The following is an 18,064-nucleotide window of genomic DNA, read 5'->3' as shown; positions in this document are numbered from 1 at the left end:
AAACACCCCCACCCCACCCCCATTGCACCAGGGCAATTCTTACTCAAGCATACTGAACTACTACACAGTATTGTTTATTTAGACACAAGTGTGAGGTGGGGGAGTATATTTGTGTCTGTGTGTCTGCAGATTTACAGGCATGTCCTCTTCATCACTGACATCTCTGATAAATCTAGTTTGAAAGCCTGCTATTTATTATAACTGTCAATTAGGTCATATTTTCAGTAGATATTATTAGTTGTACAGTCAGTGAATATTTACTGTAGAGCAATAATGGTCATTTGAAAAATATTATTAGAAGCAACTTTTTTCTTTTTTTCTTTTCTTTTTTTTTCACAAACATTCATAAATCAGTTTATGTGGAACTACTTCCTTAATATTATCATACATCAAACCTCATCATTGCTCGACTAATGTGTATGTATTCCTATAATACATTACATACTCTGCACTAATTTGGGACTATCTTCTATACATGTCATGCCCTGACACTAACCCATCAACCCTTTAGATTCACACTCACCCTGTCAATGCAGGGGTTTACAAACAATAGTAGCCCTTAACTTCAAATCTTCCATTTTATGTCTAGTTAACAACAGATTGTTATCAACTTTACACATAACGAGGAAGATATGTAAATATTTCTAATAGAAACAAGTGTCTCCCAACTGACTGCACAATATCCAACATAAACCTACGTCACCAGTTCAATAAAGCTGTCTTCAGATACACTGGCAAAAGATTGTTCTAATGTCACTACTTTGCATGGGGAATGTGAAAATATTTAGTCAAAACAAAACAACATTAATGAATTGGCTATTATGGCTGAAGGTGAAAGTAGTAAGATTAATGGCTGTGAGAGTTATTAGAATTGATGCTGCAGATAGCCTTGAGCAAACCTCTAACCTCATCTAGTGTTATGTATACAACACTCTTCAGTTTCATAGTAAAAATTCGAGAATGAATCATAGAAAGCAAAAGAGAATGAAAACACTAGATGAAGCAATTCAGAACTTGTACAGTAGGGGGGGGGGGGCACGCGTGTACATTCATATTTATTATTCTATGATTCTGTGTATACAAGTTGTGAAAAGTTATTTACAGGAGTGAATATAAATAATGTTATTTTCCTATTGTCGATTATTGTAGCTGTAATTGGTTACAGCATCAATGTCATTAGGACAGTGTGACCTTGCTGTGTTGTTGTTCTACATAGCAATTGATTCAGGTCATAACAGTCTTTCTACGATACTAACATCTCAAAGGAATGGTAGAGGCAGAGAGTTGTAAAGGATTTCTCTGTAGCAAGTTGTAGGTAAAAATGAAGTGCTATATTCTAGAAATACAAATAGTTAATGCGTACATGTTGTAAAACAGCAGCAGTAGACGGCAGCAGCCTAGTTTCCCAGAATAGAACAGATGCTGCTGCTGCTGCTGCTGCTGCTGCATGTGATGATGTCAGATAATATCAACATCTCTTACTAAACAAACTTTCAATACTGAAATGATCAGCTAGCAAAGCCAATAATTAGATTCCAATGAATAACATAATAAAATGGACAGCAGGTAACTTATTTCATTAAAATTAAGAAATATCAATTACTCAAACTGAAAACATAAACATTTGATTCATTAAACTCAAATATATCTTTGCAAGGAAAAACAGATGACTAACTACAGTGTGTTGTTGAAACATTTGAAAATCTGCAAATTATAAACAGTGTTTCGGTTATTAAATAATACAGTCATATATATATATATTATAGTAGACTCAGCATGAAATTAGGTCCCATTGCCATACCAGAGGAATGGAATGACAATTGAACTATTACATTGTAACTTATGGCTAAATAACAGAAACTATCCCACAAGAAAGTTGAAGTTCAAGTAACAAGTAAGATGGAGTCAATGATCCCAAATGCAGTTCTTATTTGTAGCTATTTCCCTTATCTTCTCAAGGGTCCATTCTTCCAACCTCTAAATCCAATAGAGTTAGTTAAACACCCATCGTTAGATTTCTCATCAGAAAAGGTCAAACAACAAACTATTTCCACAGTATACAGAATAAATAAATATTTGACTACTGAAATTCTTCATTTTAAGATTTTCAACTACACCAGTTACAGAGATGACAACAGATTAAAAGAATAGAAATTTTCCTGATAGAAAAAAGAAAAGCAAATATGAAAAGAGTGTCAAATATTTAACTTTGTAAATGAAATTTATTTTTATAATTATCCAAAATAGTGTGAAATATTTAACAGTATTGGTAAATGCACTCACAAACTTCTTTAAAAAGACAACTACAAGTATTACTGCATGTTTGCAAAATTTTAACAGTATTTAAAAGTATACATAATATCAATATGTATATGCTTGCTTTTGAAGCAATTATACCTAAGGAAGAACACACACACACACACTTAGTACATTCAATTTCACTGTGCATGCCAAGTGTTTTGCACTAATCATTTCCTACATGAGAACAGACAACATGTAGGAGCAGCAGGGTAAGTTACCAAAAATTTCAGTATTATAGTTTCCCCAATATTTTACTGAGCAAGAATTAAAGAAATAACCAACTATGGTATACAGTAAATATATAACAATTAGTTTTATTCCAAAGCATTGGAGGGCGTGCTATCAATACAGTCGAGTAATGATTCAATACCTTCAAACAGACACAAAGATCACTCAAACAAATCATTAAAATAGTTTGAAAGAACCATCAATTGACTAAAGTTCATTAGGCAACTATTATGTAGTAATTATTTACACAACAGATTACCTTCAACCCAGTGCAGTAAAATAAACAACCTTAAACACTAAATATCACCTTAATGTATGACAACATTTGATATTGTGTCTGAAAGAAAGTTATCTTTTGTAGTCATTTTTATTAGTCACAACTGTTTACTTCAAATTATTTCATTTAAACAAGATTCCATAACTATGTAATCAGACTAAAGTCTCGTTACACAATGAAAATTTTATATTTTGGCACATTGTTTTTGCTAAACATTGAAAATTGTTAAATGAGTATATTTCTAACTGACACTAAAATGTTTTAAATAATAACATATTTAAACAAGGGACATTTAAAATGAATCAAACACAAGAAGTTTTGTTAGGATATAAAATTCTAATAAAAGGAGATTCGCTATTAAATGTTGCACTTAAAAACAAAAGTGTTTTTATTTCAGAAACAACTAAGCAATTAATGTCAACTTTATTCTGCAGTTTCTCTATATTTACTTCAACAAATTTGTAATATATATATAGAATAAAAATAAAACAAAAAGTATAAAAGAATAAAAAATATAATAAAAAGTGAACAGAAACATTTTAGCAGAGACAAAGCAAGTTAAAAGAGGATAACACATTCTATTTCTAAGGTGACACTGCTCTAAGGGAGGAGTTATCACAAACTATCAGAGTCTATGTGGTGGGTGCATGCATGCACGTGTGCATCTATTCAGTGACTATGATCCAGTAGGGAGTTATTGACCAACATGAAAACAAAAACAAAAGCTTGGCTCTTTTCCTTGCTTACATATCAACAGTTTCCAATGCCACCACTCCTCCCTCTCTTATATTTCACATTTTATCTTTTTCTTGTTTCAGTTATAAGACTGTGGCCATGCTGGGGCATCACCTTCAAGGATTCTTAATTGAATGAATCAACACCATTACTTTTTTCTTTCTTTTTTTAAGCCTGGTACTTAATCTATCATTCTCTTTTTGTCAAATTGCTAAGTTACTGAGACATAAACATAGTAACACCGGTTGTCAAGCAGTGGTGGAGGACGACAAACACAGACACAAAGACACACACACATACACTGGGTTTCTTTCAGTTTCCATCTACCACATCTACTAACAAGGCTTTGGTCGGCCTGAGGCTATATAGTAGAAGACACTTGCCCAAGGTGTCACACAGTGGGACTGAACTTGGAATCATGTGATTGAGAAGAAAACTTCTTACCGCACAGCCATACCTGCACCTAAGCAGAAATATTTAGTTGTTCTGAGATCAAATCCTGCATGGCTTCACTTAATTTTTCCTCCTTGCAGAGTCAGTAGATAGCAGCCAAATACTGGAGACAGTTTGCTCCCTCCCACAAAATGTGTCACATTATGCCAATGTTGTACTAAGATTGAGGTGATCAACTTACCTCTTCCTCTCAAAATGGCTAGCCTCGTACCAAAATCAGAAAGTATTATTATTCTTTTTTTTTATAATTATTATTACTAAGATGGCAAGCTGGCAGAATCATTAGCACACTGGATGAAATGGTTAGCAGTATTTTGTCTGCCTTGATGTTCTGAGTTCAAATTCCACCGAGGTTGACTTTGCTATTCATCTTTTCGGGGTCAATAAATCAAGTGCCAGTTGATTACTGGGGTTCGATGTAATCAACTTAACCCTACCCCCAAAATTTCAGGCCTTCTGCCCATAGTAGAAAGGATTATTATTATTAAGAGCTGGCAGGATCGTTAGTATACCAGAAAAAATGCTTAGTGGTATTTCTTCCAACTTTACATTCTGACTTCAAATAGCACAAAGGTCGATTTTGCCTTTCGTCTTTTTGGGGTGGACAAGATAAAGGACCAATTGAGTACAAGTGTTGATGTAATCAACTAGTCCCTTGCCACCAAATTTCAGGCCTTGAACCTATAGCAGAAAATTAAAAAAAAAATTTCTTTTATTTTTTTATTGCAGTTATTATTCGAGTGGTAGATTATCAGACTGATTAGAGTGTCAGATAGAATGCTTTATGGTGATTATTGCAGCTCTTTCTAGGTCAAGTTTGTCTTTCATACCTCCAGAATCAATAAAATAAAGTTCCAGTCAAGTACTGGGGTCAATGGAATAGATTCTCATTCTTGTGCCTAACTCAGAAACTAGTAGCATCAAAGGGGTGAAGTGACAAAAAATCTCTGACTAAATGCCTCACATCATCTACCTTTATTTTCAAAGTCTGAACATGTTAATTCAACCATTCAATATATCCCTGCCTCCCTCTCATATGCAATATTGTGCCTATGTTACAAATCATCAACAGCAGCAGAGTGTTGAAGTGACAGAAATAATAAGGCAGCTTACAGTTATGTTCCTGCAGGTTCTCACCTCTGAGATCAAGTCTGCCTCTCGATTTGTGCAAGGGTCAACAAAAGGTACTCAACTGAAGAAATTATTGTTTTCAAAGACAATATTACAAACTGTAGAAATAATTTTCAATTTTAAACATTTGGATTAATGAAAGTAATGAGATTCAAATTTCTATTAAGAATATGTATGTTTTGGTAGATGGAAACTGAAAAATGCCCAGCGCGCGCGTGCGTGCGTGCGTGTCTCCATATCTTGGCATCATATGTTTGTTGTAAATGAATGCCATTCATTTCCAATATTCTGTGGAAATATATGTCTGGCCATGAGGAGATATTACCTTGCTTAGAAAGAGGTATGGGTTGGTGACAGGAAGAGCATCTAACTATAAAAAAAAAATCTGCCTCAATAAACTCTGCCCAACCCATGCAAGCATGGAAAAGTGGAGAAGATGATGATGATGATGATGATGATGATGGAGTTATTTGAAATCAAATAAATTTGATTTCAAATCTGGGTACAAGGCTGGCAATTTTGGAGGACAGGTAAGTCAATTACATTGACTCCAGTGCTCAACTGGTACTTATTTTATCAACCCCGAAAGGATGAAAGACAAATCAACCTCAGCGGAATTTGAACTCAGGACTTCGAAACAGACAAAATGCTGCTAAGCAGTTTGCTCAGTGTGCTAACAATTTTGCCAGCTCACCACCTTATATCTAAAAATAAATATCAAAACAATATTTAAGAAAAAACTTAAATTATCTCAATCAGTATATCAAACTAAAAAAATTAAATCTGTTACCAGAAAACCAACGGAGTACAAATTGTAATAAACTGAACCAAATAGATTCTGACTCAAGATTTTGTGAAGTGGGTGTAAGGTGTCTTCTACAACAGCCATGGGTTTATCAATGCCTTGTGCATGAAATTTGGTAAACAGAAACAAGAAACAGCCCATCATGAGTGTGTATGTGTTTGTTCAGATTGATGGATGGAGGAATGGTTAACAGTATCATTTCTTTACAATACTCTGCAAAATACTCTGCAAAAGCATGTCCAACCACTGAACTGTTCACTATTCAAAGGACAGCAGGAAATATTTATTTTATTTGGAAACAGGTGACTGAAAGAGCCATATGCCCCAATTTTCCTCTAACTTTTCTCTAATTCATGCAAGTGTGGAAAAATGTAAGTTAAAATAATAATGATTATGTAATTAAAAAAATTGTCATCTACAAAACAAATATCACAAGTATATCTGATATTTTCACTGATAAATCTGTTAACAAGAAAACATTCAAGTTGGATGAGGCTTCAAATTTCTCTTAATTTAAAAAAAAAAACATTTCTTCACTTTATCAATTTTCAAGGTCAAAGTATTATTGCTCCTGAGATTTAAAGATTTGATGAGCTAAAGACAAGGAAAACCAGGATTTTTTGTTTTTACTTGCTGCATCTGGGGGAAGGAGAAGCGTCCATGCCCCATGCAGGCCTCTGAGACTGATGAAACTGATTGTTCCATTTAACTTTTGCAAAACACCTGCAGGAAAAATATTAGAAAGGCGATACTAGAGAATCAATGTTCCTAGGAGGAAGGATAGGGCGTAATGGTTAGTGCATGGAAGGGAATAAGGAGTAGAGAGATGAGCGAGTCAGGGATGCGAAAATGGTGGAGATATGAGACTAGGCAACTCCAAGGAGTAATAGAAAAGACGGAGGGAAGAGATAGCCTGTCTGTGGGCTAGGGAAGACTAGAGTGTGTCCATTAGTAACAGGATGCCAAATGAGTGGAACAAAATGGTTCAATGGATTAAAAGGAGCATAAACTGAATTATTATGAACTATGACTCATAATAACTCCAGGAAAAATATCCATATATAGTAGTTGATAGAACAATGCTGCTGTCTGCTCAGTATAATGCTAAAGATTATTTATATGGTTTATGCAATCTCTGAAGACTTAATTAGATTGAAAGATTTTCCTTATAAACTTACATTTATTCATTGCTAATTAAAATGACATAAGATGATGATGATCATCATCATCATCGTTTAGTGTCCGCTTTCCATGCTAGCATGGGTTGGACAGTTCAACTGGGGTCTGGGAAGCCAGAAGGCTGCACCAGGCCCAGTCTGATCTGGCAGTGTTTCTACAGCTGGATGCCCTTCCTAACGCCAACCACTCCATGAGTGTAGTGGGTGCTTTTTACGTGCCACCGGCACAGGTGCCAGGCGAGGCTGGCAACAGCCACGATCGGATGGTGTTTTTTTACATGCCACCGGCACGAGGCCAATCGGGGCGGCACTGGCAACGGCCACGTTCAGATGGTTCTTTTACGTAGCATCGGCACTGGTATCACAGCTGCAATTTCCATTGGTGTTGATCGATTTTGATTTTGATTTTCACTTGCCTCAACAGGTCTTCACAAGTAGAGTTTTGTGTCCCAAGAAAGAAAAGTATGCATAAGTGAACTGGCTACATCCCATGTAGAGGCCACAGGTTATGGTCTCACTTGTCCTGCCGGGTCTTCTCACGCACAGCATACTTCCAAATGTCTCGGTCTCTAGTCATTTCCTCGGTGAGACCTAAAGTTCGAAGGTCGTGCTTCACCACCTCGTCCCAGGTTTTCCTGGGTCTGCCTCTTCCACAGGTTCCCTCAACCGCTAGGGTGTGGCACTTTTTTACACAACTATCTTCATCCATTCTCACCACATGACCATACCAGCGCAAACGTCTCTCTTACACACCACAACTGATGCTTCTTAGGTCCAGCTTTTCTCTCAAGGTACTTACACTCTGTCGAGTATGAACACTGACATTACACATCCAGCGGAGCATACTGGCTATATAAGCAAACTCTCTTGTTTTGTTTTACCTTCTTATGTACTCTGTTACCTACACAAGAGTAGATTCCAACCAAATGAAACTCAGACTATATGATGCAAGTCCTCCTCAGTTTTCCCTTTGGATATACAAGAATACATGTGAAGTTCTAAATACTGGTTATTTGTCAGTTCAATTTAAATGATGAAAGAGAAATTCAAGAAACCAATGCTAAATACAACAGATTAGTGACTTTGAATTTTAAAAAGTCACTTAAAAATTATAAGAACAAGAAACTCTTGCTCTCTTTTACACATGATATACATTACTAAATGTCTACACAATCTTAAGTCGATGTTCAACACAGCAACATCTAAAGCCACCACCACCACAACTATCACTCCCATCACCACCACCAGCACTACTACTATAACTACTACTACTACCACCACCATCACCACCACTAGTACTACTGCTATCACAACCATCACTACTACTACTGGATACTGTACTGAATCCTTTATTTCATTGAACCATATTATGACACTACTGTCCATATAGAACAGACCACAACATCTAGTGTTGTCACAAAGTTCAAAAGACTGTGTTTTTATTTAATAAATGAGAAAGAAATTCAGCTGAAAATGTTAATATATGTAGAAAATAAAACACTACATTAAGAATTTAATAATGTGGATTAAAAATTTAAACTAATTAGACTATCTTTACAATAAGCTCCATAATTATAAAGAACATGCGCCATTAGAAATGCACAATGACCATGTCCAACAGTAATGAAAATAAAGCAAAAGATCAACAGCATGAACCTATATTGCTTGTATGTTACAAAATAAGTTTGTTTGATAAACGGCAACAAATTTAACATCTAATTTATTGAAAGTATTACAAAAAACTCAAGCAGAAATGAACGTAGACATGTGGCCAACCCTATCAAACAAACAATTACTTTCGAAATATGACAAGGAAGAACTTTTATGCAGTGACTTGGTCAGCTAGAAAGAACAATCAACTGTTCCTCAAATCACACTTTAACCCTCTTGAAAAATACTGAACAGCACAGTTCTGGATATAGCTGCTCAACCAGGTGTGATTTGAGTCTAAACAAAAATAATTGTCTGGAAAAAAAAGTCCACTTAGAGACATATCCTCATCTCTATTCTTGCTAGTATGGTGGGTCTATTTCTTCTTCAAATTTAAATTTCAGAAATAAAGAGTGAAACAATAATTCTAGCTACCTTTTTTGGTTCACACTCATCTGTAACTGTTCAAATAATAATCCCTGGTCGGCAGTTATTTAACAACTATTAAAGATAAACAATACCAATTAATGTCAATAACTATCTCAGAAAACGTATGGGATTCACAAATATTCAGAATCCCATGAAATCTTTTATTTCACTCAAACTCTTTACCAAATTAAATATGTATTCTCATATATTTTTATTTCAATCGTCAAACAAGATAGAAATGTGATGCTTTATAAATGTGACTTAGTGTAGGTTCATATATCCAAATCTTGTGAGAATATTCAATAAAAACAACAAAGAGCAAGATAATTAAGCCAATTTATCAAGAGAAAAACAACAAAGTTATTGCAGTATATCTACAACAACTAGGATTGACAAATGGGTAAAAGAATCATTTTTATGAGGCCCTCTTGTAAGCTCATTACTGCAGTGGATGTTGGGTAACAGTATGATGGCTATTCCAGCATACATGAAGGCTTTGGGATATTGTGTCAAGAATGAAGAAGGATCAAGATTCTTGGAGTTCTAGGAAACTAACTTCAATAATCTAAACCAGCCACCTGACCCTTTAAGCCACCAGACAAACATGCAAACCACATACACTTCGTACTAACCAAGATGTGGGATAGATAATAACAAATTGTTCACCAGAAATAATGTCTCATCCGACATTAATAATCAACAACCTTACGATACAGGCTAGACACTCACAGGATACAAGACAGTCTTGAGAAGGAGGGTACAGAAAATGGGATATTATTTGGTTAGACATTTGTTTATAGTACTAGATAATAGGTATGATGAGAAGAAGTTACAGCTAGGAGTTTATAAGTCATAAATGCTAAAAAGACAGGAAAGGAATTGTAAGTGAGAAAGCTAGAAGAAAAGTTAGAGATCAGTTTTAGAGAGCAAAGAAGGAAAGTGCAAGTTGAAGTCTGTCAATCTTGTGCAATGAGAAGATGATGAGAGGTAGGGCAGATTTCAGATTGTAGTTCAGGAGTATGAATCCAGATGCCGTTTGGAAAAGGTGTACAAAACGACACCTGCTTTGGTTGATGACAAGAGGGGGGGGCATGGAAATGTCACTATGAGAGTTTGCTGACTGAGATATGTCTATAATTAGACCCAACAGAGGGACTATCAGGTGAAGTTGATATCTGTATGGTGTAAGCTATATAAAGAAATGGTATCTGCAAGGTGAGATTCAACATTGAGCTCATTAAATAAATTAGAATGCAGGTAGGTGTCTGTCAGAAGTCAGCTGTTTATCCTCTGCTCTTGATTATATATAGTCCTTTAGGATGTAATAGAGGAGTTGAACACTAGCTGGCTGTGAGCAATCCCAGAGGCTGATGACCTAATTCTTGGAAGTGAATTTGTCAATGAATTAAAGAAGATATTCCAAATATGGAAGCCAATCCTAGCATCAAGTGTCCTTTGAAATAAACCTAGCAAAGACAAAAGTTATAGTTAATAGCAAAAAAAGACAGGACTTTTGTCCTCAGGAAGGCGACCATGCTCAATATGCAGAAAAGGAGAAGTAAGTGGGAATTTTGTACTGTGAATCAATTATAAACTATGGTTGTAGAAGGGGTGCAGTGAGATCACAATCAGGTTGACAGAGAAGAAAGGCTTTGTGTGTAATAGATGCCCTTGAGTATTTAGCAGAAAGAGTACTCATGAAATAAATCCTTTTAAATGCATGGAAGGCTGCCTCGAAGTAGTTGACAGCTTCTGTTAGCAGATGACCTAATCAGTAGTATGCAGGGCAGTTGTTCTGAAAGCATAATAACCAGAGTAAGAAGGAAGTGGACTAAGTTCAGAGAGCTATTACCTTTACTGGCAACAAGGTAAACTCTCTCAAAGTGAAGGACAAATTGCATGACACTTGTGTATGAAGTGTAAAGTTGCATGGTAGCTTAAAATAGGCATTGAATGTAGAGAATGTGTGAATGTTGAACAGAAATGGGGTATCAAGCTCTGCTTTATATGTAATGCTTGTATACATAAACAACATGGTAGAAATGAGTTGAGAGTGAAGCCGGGTAGAAGAAGAATCACATACGGCATGGAAAAGAGAAGACTTATGCTGGTACGGAGATACGATGTGTATGGAAGATCACAGTTAAGAGGTGACAAGCGATCCAAGTGGTAGGAAAATGCAGAAGAAGAAGAAGACCAAGGAAGATATGGCAAGTGTTACTAAAAGCTGACCTCATGCGGCTAAACTTGCTAGGGAGATGAAAAAGGACTGCAACAAATAGTGAAATGCTACGTTTGAGAAATACTTTGCAATCTATATAAGCATGGAAAAACAAACATGATGATGTGAGATATAGGGCATCAACATAATGCATGCTTCTAGTCACTGCTGCTTAAATTGTAAACAAATCTAAAATGAGGCTTATGCATGAGCAGCGCGCGAAAAAGTTGCTAGTACAAAATTTAGTATTGACACTAAAAACACAAATACATGCCAATGTGTATTTTAGTGCACAAATGAAAGTAGAGTTGTTCGTAAACTAAAAATTAATTTTGTCAATACTTATTTTGTTAAGTATAAGAAGAAATTTAATTTAGTGGATGCTCTGAACATTATGTCAGTGTGGCAATAATTAGAGAATAAATTCGGTACAAGTTCGAAAACTGTATATTTTAGCGAGAGTAGACAATCAAGAAAAAGCCAGTAAATGTGTGAAATAACCAGTATGTTCTCCCTACTAGCTCTGTGCAGGCCTAGTGATGTAATAACTACTAGCTAATGATAATAGCTATAAATAGATAATGCTGAAATACAATTCTAATAGATTAATGAAAAAGAAGTGGAATTTATTTACAAAGAAACTTCATTCCCATTGTAACAGGAGGTGGGGGGGAGTGTAGAGTTGTCAATAGTTCTTTATAGATGTTTGTTTTTTTTATTTCTATTTTGTTTTTTTATTTAGTGAGCTGGTTCCCCTAATGATTGCTAGTAATTATTCGAAACAAGATTAAGAAGCACCAAGGAAAATCCATGTCAGTTTAGTGTGAGATCACAAACAACAAAACTTTGTTACTACCACTGAAATTCTTTAGTTTGATCTTTGGGTTAGGTCATAAATCTCTCAAGACTTGGTGAACATAGGATGAGTTTGAGCAGCAACTTGTTAAGCAGGCAGACAATGAAAAAATAGTGTTTCCAAAGAGAAAAATTGAATTTATTTTAATAGCTTCTGTAAACAGATGTCATTGTAGCATTAGAAAAAGCAGCCAGCCACATCAGTAATATCAGTGTGATAATGCTGCTGCTGCTACTACTACTACTACTACTACTGTCTATACTTGCAATAGCAACTAATCTGTAATAACATATTACATAAGCAACAAGGAAAGGGAGAAAGAAGAAACGGGCTGCAAGGGCAAACTGACATTACTCTCTGTCCTAGCTATCTGCTCCCTGTGTAAAGTTATGTAATTCACACAATTCAACCACTCTCAAAGTAAACATAAATAGAATTAGCTTCCAGTAGAAGAGCAGCGCGAAAAACTAATATTCAAATTCTAGCAATTTAATTTAAAGCCTTGTTTTCCATGCCAAACTTGAGAGTTGTCACTGATGACATTGTGTATGAACAATTAGTGGCTATAGGGAGTCAGCTAAACATAGTTTACAATCGAAAATAAAGTTATACAAAAACTGTTAACAGCTTTTTATGTGGATTCTAAAATCTAGAATGTATCATGGTTGAAATTTAAACTACTTTTAAGAAATATTTTTACTAATATTTAAGAAATATTTGGAGACAGTTGTCAGTTTTGTGTTGGAGGAAAACAATTCATAAACTTCAGCACATTAATATTACAGGGAAAATAATTTTTACAATAACAGAAGATATTTTTTTGAATAACAATATCCTAAAAATATCATCCATGTTTAATATGAAATGAAATATTTTGGTTACAGTGACACAGTAAAAAAAATTGACTTTTCTTTACATAAGCATTAACAGAGTGAAGAGAAAACATCATTATCAACATCATCAACCAGTTGTTGTTAGCATTTAGTAATAGTGTTTCTAAAAGCTAATTCCTTGTCTACACAGCAGAGTTGCTCTATTTACATATCACATCAACAAAAACAGTAAAATGGATAGAGATAACATTCTCAATTATAGATCTAACTGTTGACATTTCTTCCAGAGGTCGAATTTTCATCGAATTAAGGTCAGCCTACAGTGACCTAATATATGGTTTAGAGCAGGGAAGGGGAATGTGGGTGAGATAATGATGAAACTGTTGTTTGGGTTATATTAACCATTTGGTTGGATGTTAAACACCCTTGTTACACTGACAGTATCTTCGGCTGTAATAAACCAAGTGAAATGTGAACAAGATGAAGAGTATGGGAGAAAGATTAGGATGAACCAATGCTATGTTAATGTAACAACAGAGGAAAAGTGAAGGGTTCGTATATTAGAAGTTGTGACGTGATGACAGTTATGGTATGTCAGCATCTTCCATCATCAAGGATAGAAACCACACTCAAAGAAGCACTCGTAGAATGAGAAAATACAAAGGTTAACAACTTGTAAATAACTTCGTAAAAATCATATTGCCCCCACCCCTCTCTCTCTCTCTCTCTCCCGATAGTGGAACACCAAGACGTTTGTAAGGTATGTCCTAAGAGGAAGGGAAAAGAAGGATCACACTTATAAGTTGCTAGAACGAAACAACAACAACAACAATAATAGGAGGAGGAGGGGGGAGAGTCCAATATAGCAACAACTGTATTTAGGCCACAAAATGAGTGACCGAATCCAAATAATAAGAGTATTACAAATCGATCCCCCATTTTATAATTAGCATAGCCAACTTCAAAGTCCTCTGTCTGACATGCAGAGGAATTTTCTAAAACGGAAAATTGTCTGCAAAGTAAATCAAGGAAATAACGTTTAAGTGATAAAATATAGTTTTTACGGGTTGGAAGCTGTAGAAGTAGTGGCTGTGGAAGTAATGGGTATCAATAATGGTAAAAAGAAGAAGAAGAAGAAAAAACAAAACAAAGGATTGAAGTGGGTGTTAATTATGAAGTGATGCCCAATTTGCACGGCGTTTAATTATATCTGGGCCACAGTCTGCAACCATTAAATATCTTTATTCAGTCTCCTGTCGAGCAGAACAGTACACACTAACACATAGCAATGTGATGTTTTAGTTTTAAAATGTTGCTTTTGTTTACAGAATTGAATCGAGAAAGAAAGTAAAATGGGGTTTAAGAGCCGCCCTTTTTCCAGCCATCGTTTAGGGATCAGGGAAAACCAGTCTATTCAGAAAGAAAGGGAAACATTAAATAAAGCACAAAAGGCTGAGTGTGGCATAAAATATGGAAAATGTCTTAAATCAAAGTGTCAGTGTTCTAATTTCGATGGTGGTTGTGCAATGACAATGTATCTCTCATCATCCCTCACACTCTCTCATTCGCTAATCATCAACATTGAACAGAGCAAATTATTGCACACTAATGACAAAAAAACAAATGTGTGTGAAACAGTAGCAACAATAAATAGTTTACTACATTTCCTCAATAACATCCACTACATATTGACAGAGTGTGTTGTAGTGTGTAAAAACAAAAGGCCGAGTGGAGTATGGTTAGTAGTATAATAATACCAAACTGTGTTCTCGATAAATATAGAGAATAGAGAGAGGAGGGGCCTATAGTTACAAGAACTGGGAGAGAGAGGGAGACAAACAACGAGCATGAAGCGAAGACTACAATGACACACACACACACACACACACACACACACACACTCATGAGAAACAAGAACTGGAACAGTGTGTAATAATCTACGTCTTGACACTGGCCAAAAGCATGGCTTCACTATATTATTTTACACTGATTGAATGTCGGCATGTGTAAAAGTGAGAGACAAGTGAAGAGAAATAAGGTCCAAAGGGAATCGAAGACTGGATCAAATATATATAACAGTGTGTGAGAGAGTATGAGTGTGTGTGTGTGTGTGTGTGTGTATTACACACACACACACACACACACACCACAGAGGGCGAGTAGATAAAATAGGTAGGTGTCTTACCTGCAGTTGATGTCAATATTTAGTGGCTCCAACTGTCACACGTCCGACACACGGAGCCACGACGTGGAAAACGACTCTTTTTCTTTCTTTCTTTCTCTCTCTCTCTCTCTATCTATCTATCATTCTCTCTCTCTCTTCCCTGCCTTATTTTCCTACCCTCTCTCATTACACTTCCTCTCAATTTACTGTTTATCTCCTGTTTTTGCTACGTGTATATATTACACACATCCTAACAACAATACATATCAATCTATCTACACACGCACACGCACACACATACATACACATGCACGCACACACTGTCGTTAGAGCTAAAAAAAAAACAATAGTAAAAAAGTAAAACAAAATAAGACATCGACTGTCGTCCATAGGAAACAAAGAGAAAGGTAGAAACCTAGATATACGTAGAGATATTTGTAGGTATTGAGTAATCTACTTCAACTTGACAGCAGAAACCTTTGAAAAAAAAAAACTGTTTACATGATAATTGGTTGGTGTGTGAGAGCAAAAGCGGGGAGATGCAAGAGCCGACTGGAAGGCGACATGTATGGAGTTTGCGAGAAGTTATCCAGGTTTATATTCCCTCCATCCATCTCATCGCTATATTTAACTAGCTTTCTTCAATTACTGCTCGCAGTGAACATCTTAAACACATACAGACACAAATACACACACATACAGACGTATATACGTACGTGCATACATATATATATACATATGCATAATACACGTGGACAGAAATGTTGACTATTGGAATGTTTATTGATAATACAGAGAGAGAGAGAGAGAGAGAGAGAGAGAGACTATGCGATATTCTACAGACGTAGATAGAACAAGCAGCTGTAGTATTACTGCTATTCGTCGCCACTATTACCACTGTTCTGGTGTGTGCGCGCGCGCGCAGGGACAGTCGACAAGTGAGGATATTGACAAGTTTTTGCAATTGGTATATTTAAAGAACTATTTAAGACGCACTTAAAATGCAATGGCAAAAGACCAAGAAAGTAATGACAACTTCAGCTGATCATCTATTAAAACATATTTCTGCTGAGATTGAACAAGCTAAAAAGAAAAGTTAAACATTACAAAAACTGGTTAACTTCGTCATTTTCAAGCACAAATCTATCCTAGAAGAAAATAAACATTTCGTAGCTATTGTTACATGCTGTCCTACTTTCATTTTCAGCCTCCTCCCTCGCAACACACCTATATTTATGGCAGCAGTAAAATGGTATGGCTTGTTTCTTATTTGTAAAAAATTTTAAATAATGTCCAAAATATTTGGGACACGAGGAAACAGGAGCAAACCAAAACAATAACATTTTCGGTTTGACTTCCATTCAAAGAGTAATTAACAGTAAGGTACCCCACCCGCCAAAAAAAAAAAAATTGATAAACAAAAGACGAAGTTTTCTATTTTCAGTATCAATGGTTTTAAGAAAATTATTTCACCACAGCTAATTTAATAAGATTTTCGTATAATCTATCAAAAAATGAAATACTTAAAACTTTCCTTTCTCGCCCGCCTCCCTCATTAGATAGATAGACAGACAGACAGATGTTGAAATCCTTAACTAGAGGCTAAGCTATAACTTGCAAGTTTACTATTTTAGCTCAGACAATTGAAGACCTGAATAGAGAACTATATTATAGGAAGGTTTCTAAGAAATTGTAGCAATATGTGTGAAGAAGTTATTTTCAACTCTTCTTCTCCAACATTTCCATTAAAACAGTGACAGCTCAACTTCCTCTTCCTACCAGCAACAATTCGGAGAGAAACAGGGAAAATAAACTGTATACTTTTTTAATATTTTACATTGCAACTTCGCTACATCTACAAACACTATTTGTGTATGTAATGGTAAGTATACAATGTCCATATATGCCATGTACGTATTATATACATATATATATATATATACACACATATGTATGTATGTATAACCACATTACGCATATGTACAGAGGTGAAATGACCATATTTACATATGTGCATAGATGGATGAATGGCTACATACACATCGACATCCAGTGGCTGTTAAGAAATGTTTTTTCTCAGTGCACCATGTACCTATGTACATCCCCACATCTTCCCAACCTTCACCAAAATCCCGTGATTGTGTGTGTGTGCGCGCGCGCGTCCGTGCGTGTTCCCTATCTGTCAATGTTTCCTTCTGTCTCTCATTCCAGATTGAATTTCTCCACTTTGCTATTCTTTTCTGTTCTTTCAGGTCACTTTGACCTCTAAACGAACCAAATATTTTGAAGGGGAGGGGGAACGTGAACAACATTGACAGGCGGCGGTCAACAGTCAGTAGCGAAACAGCGCTGTTCATGAACAGGCACACAAGATGGAGAGAGGGACAGAGATGAAGAGGTGGAGGAGACAGATGCAGATAGACGGCAGCACACACACACACACGTATACACATACATACATACATACATACACACACACACACACACACACAATATATATATATATATATATATATATAACAGGAATGTCTGTACATGAGAGAGGAAGATAGAAATGGATGAATGAAGAGTTGGGTGAGATGTGAATGAATGCCGAAATAGGTGTGTGATGCAGAGCAACTGTTTTACAATATTAATATTACAATTTCAAAAGGAACAACAACTAAAACAGAATGCATGTTGGGTTCCTAGAAAAGCTGTGTGTATAAACACGCAATGAGAAGCGTCCACCTGATCACTGCAGACATGAAGGAATCGGCCAAAATCTGTGCAAAGAACATTGTCAGATCTTCAGCATATATAA

At 35.7% G+C, this 18,064-nt stretch overlaps 1 long non-coding RNA gene across 1 annotated transcript in view; it reads right to left on the bottom strand.

The window, feature by feature from the left end:
• LOC118761023 overlaps positions 1-15,538 on the bottom strand; it is a 32,640-nt gene extending 17,102 nt beyond the window's left edge. The window contains exons 1-2 of the long non-coding RNA XR_004997106.1: positions 15,283-15,538; positions 9,194-9,259 (exon numbers count right to left, since the gene is read on the bottom strand). This is a non-coding gene — a long non-coding RNA (uncharacterized LOC118761023). The remainder of the gene's footprint in view (positions 1-9,193; positions 9,260-15,282) is intronic.
• Between the last annotated feature and the right edge of the window lie 2,526 nt (positions 15,539-18,064).

Source organism: Octopus sinensis, unplaced genomic scaffold (genome assembly GCF_006345805.1).
Source record: "Octopus sinensis unplaced genomic scaffold, ASM634580v1 Contig05146, whole genome shotgun sequence".
NCBI classification, from domain to species: Eukaryota; Metazoa; Mollusca; class Cephalopoda; order Octopoda; family Octopodidae; genus Octopus; species Octopus sinensis.
This window is presented reverse-complemented; position numbering and strand designations above follow the sequence as displayed.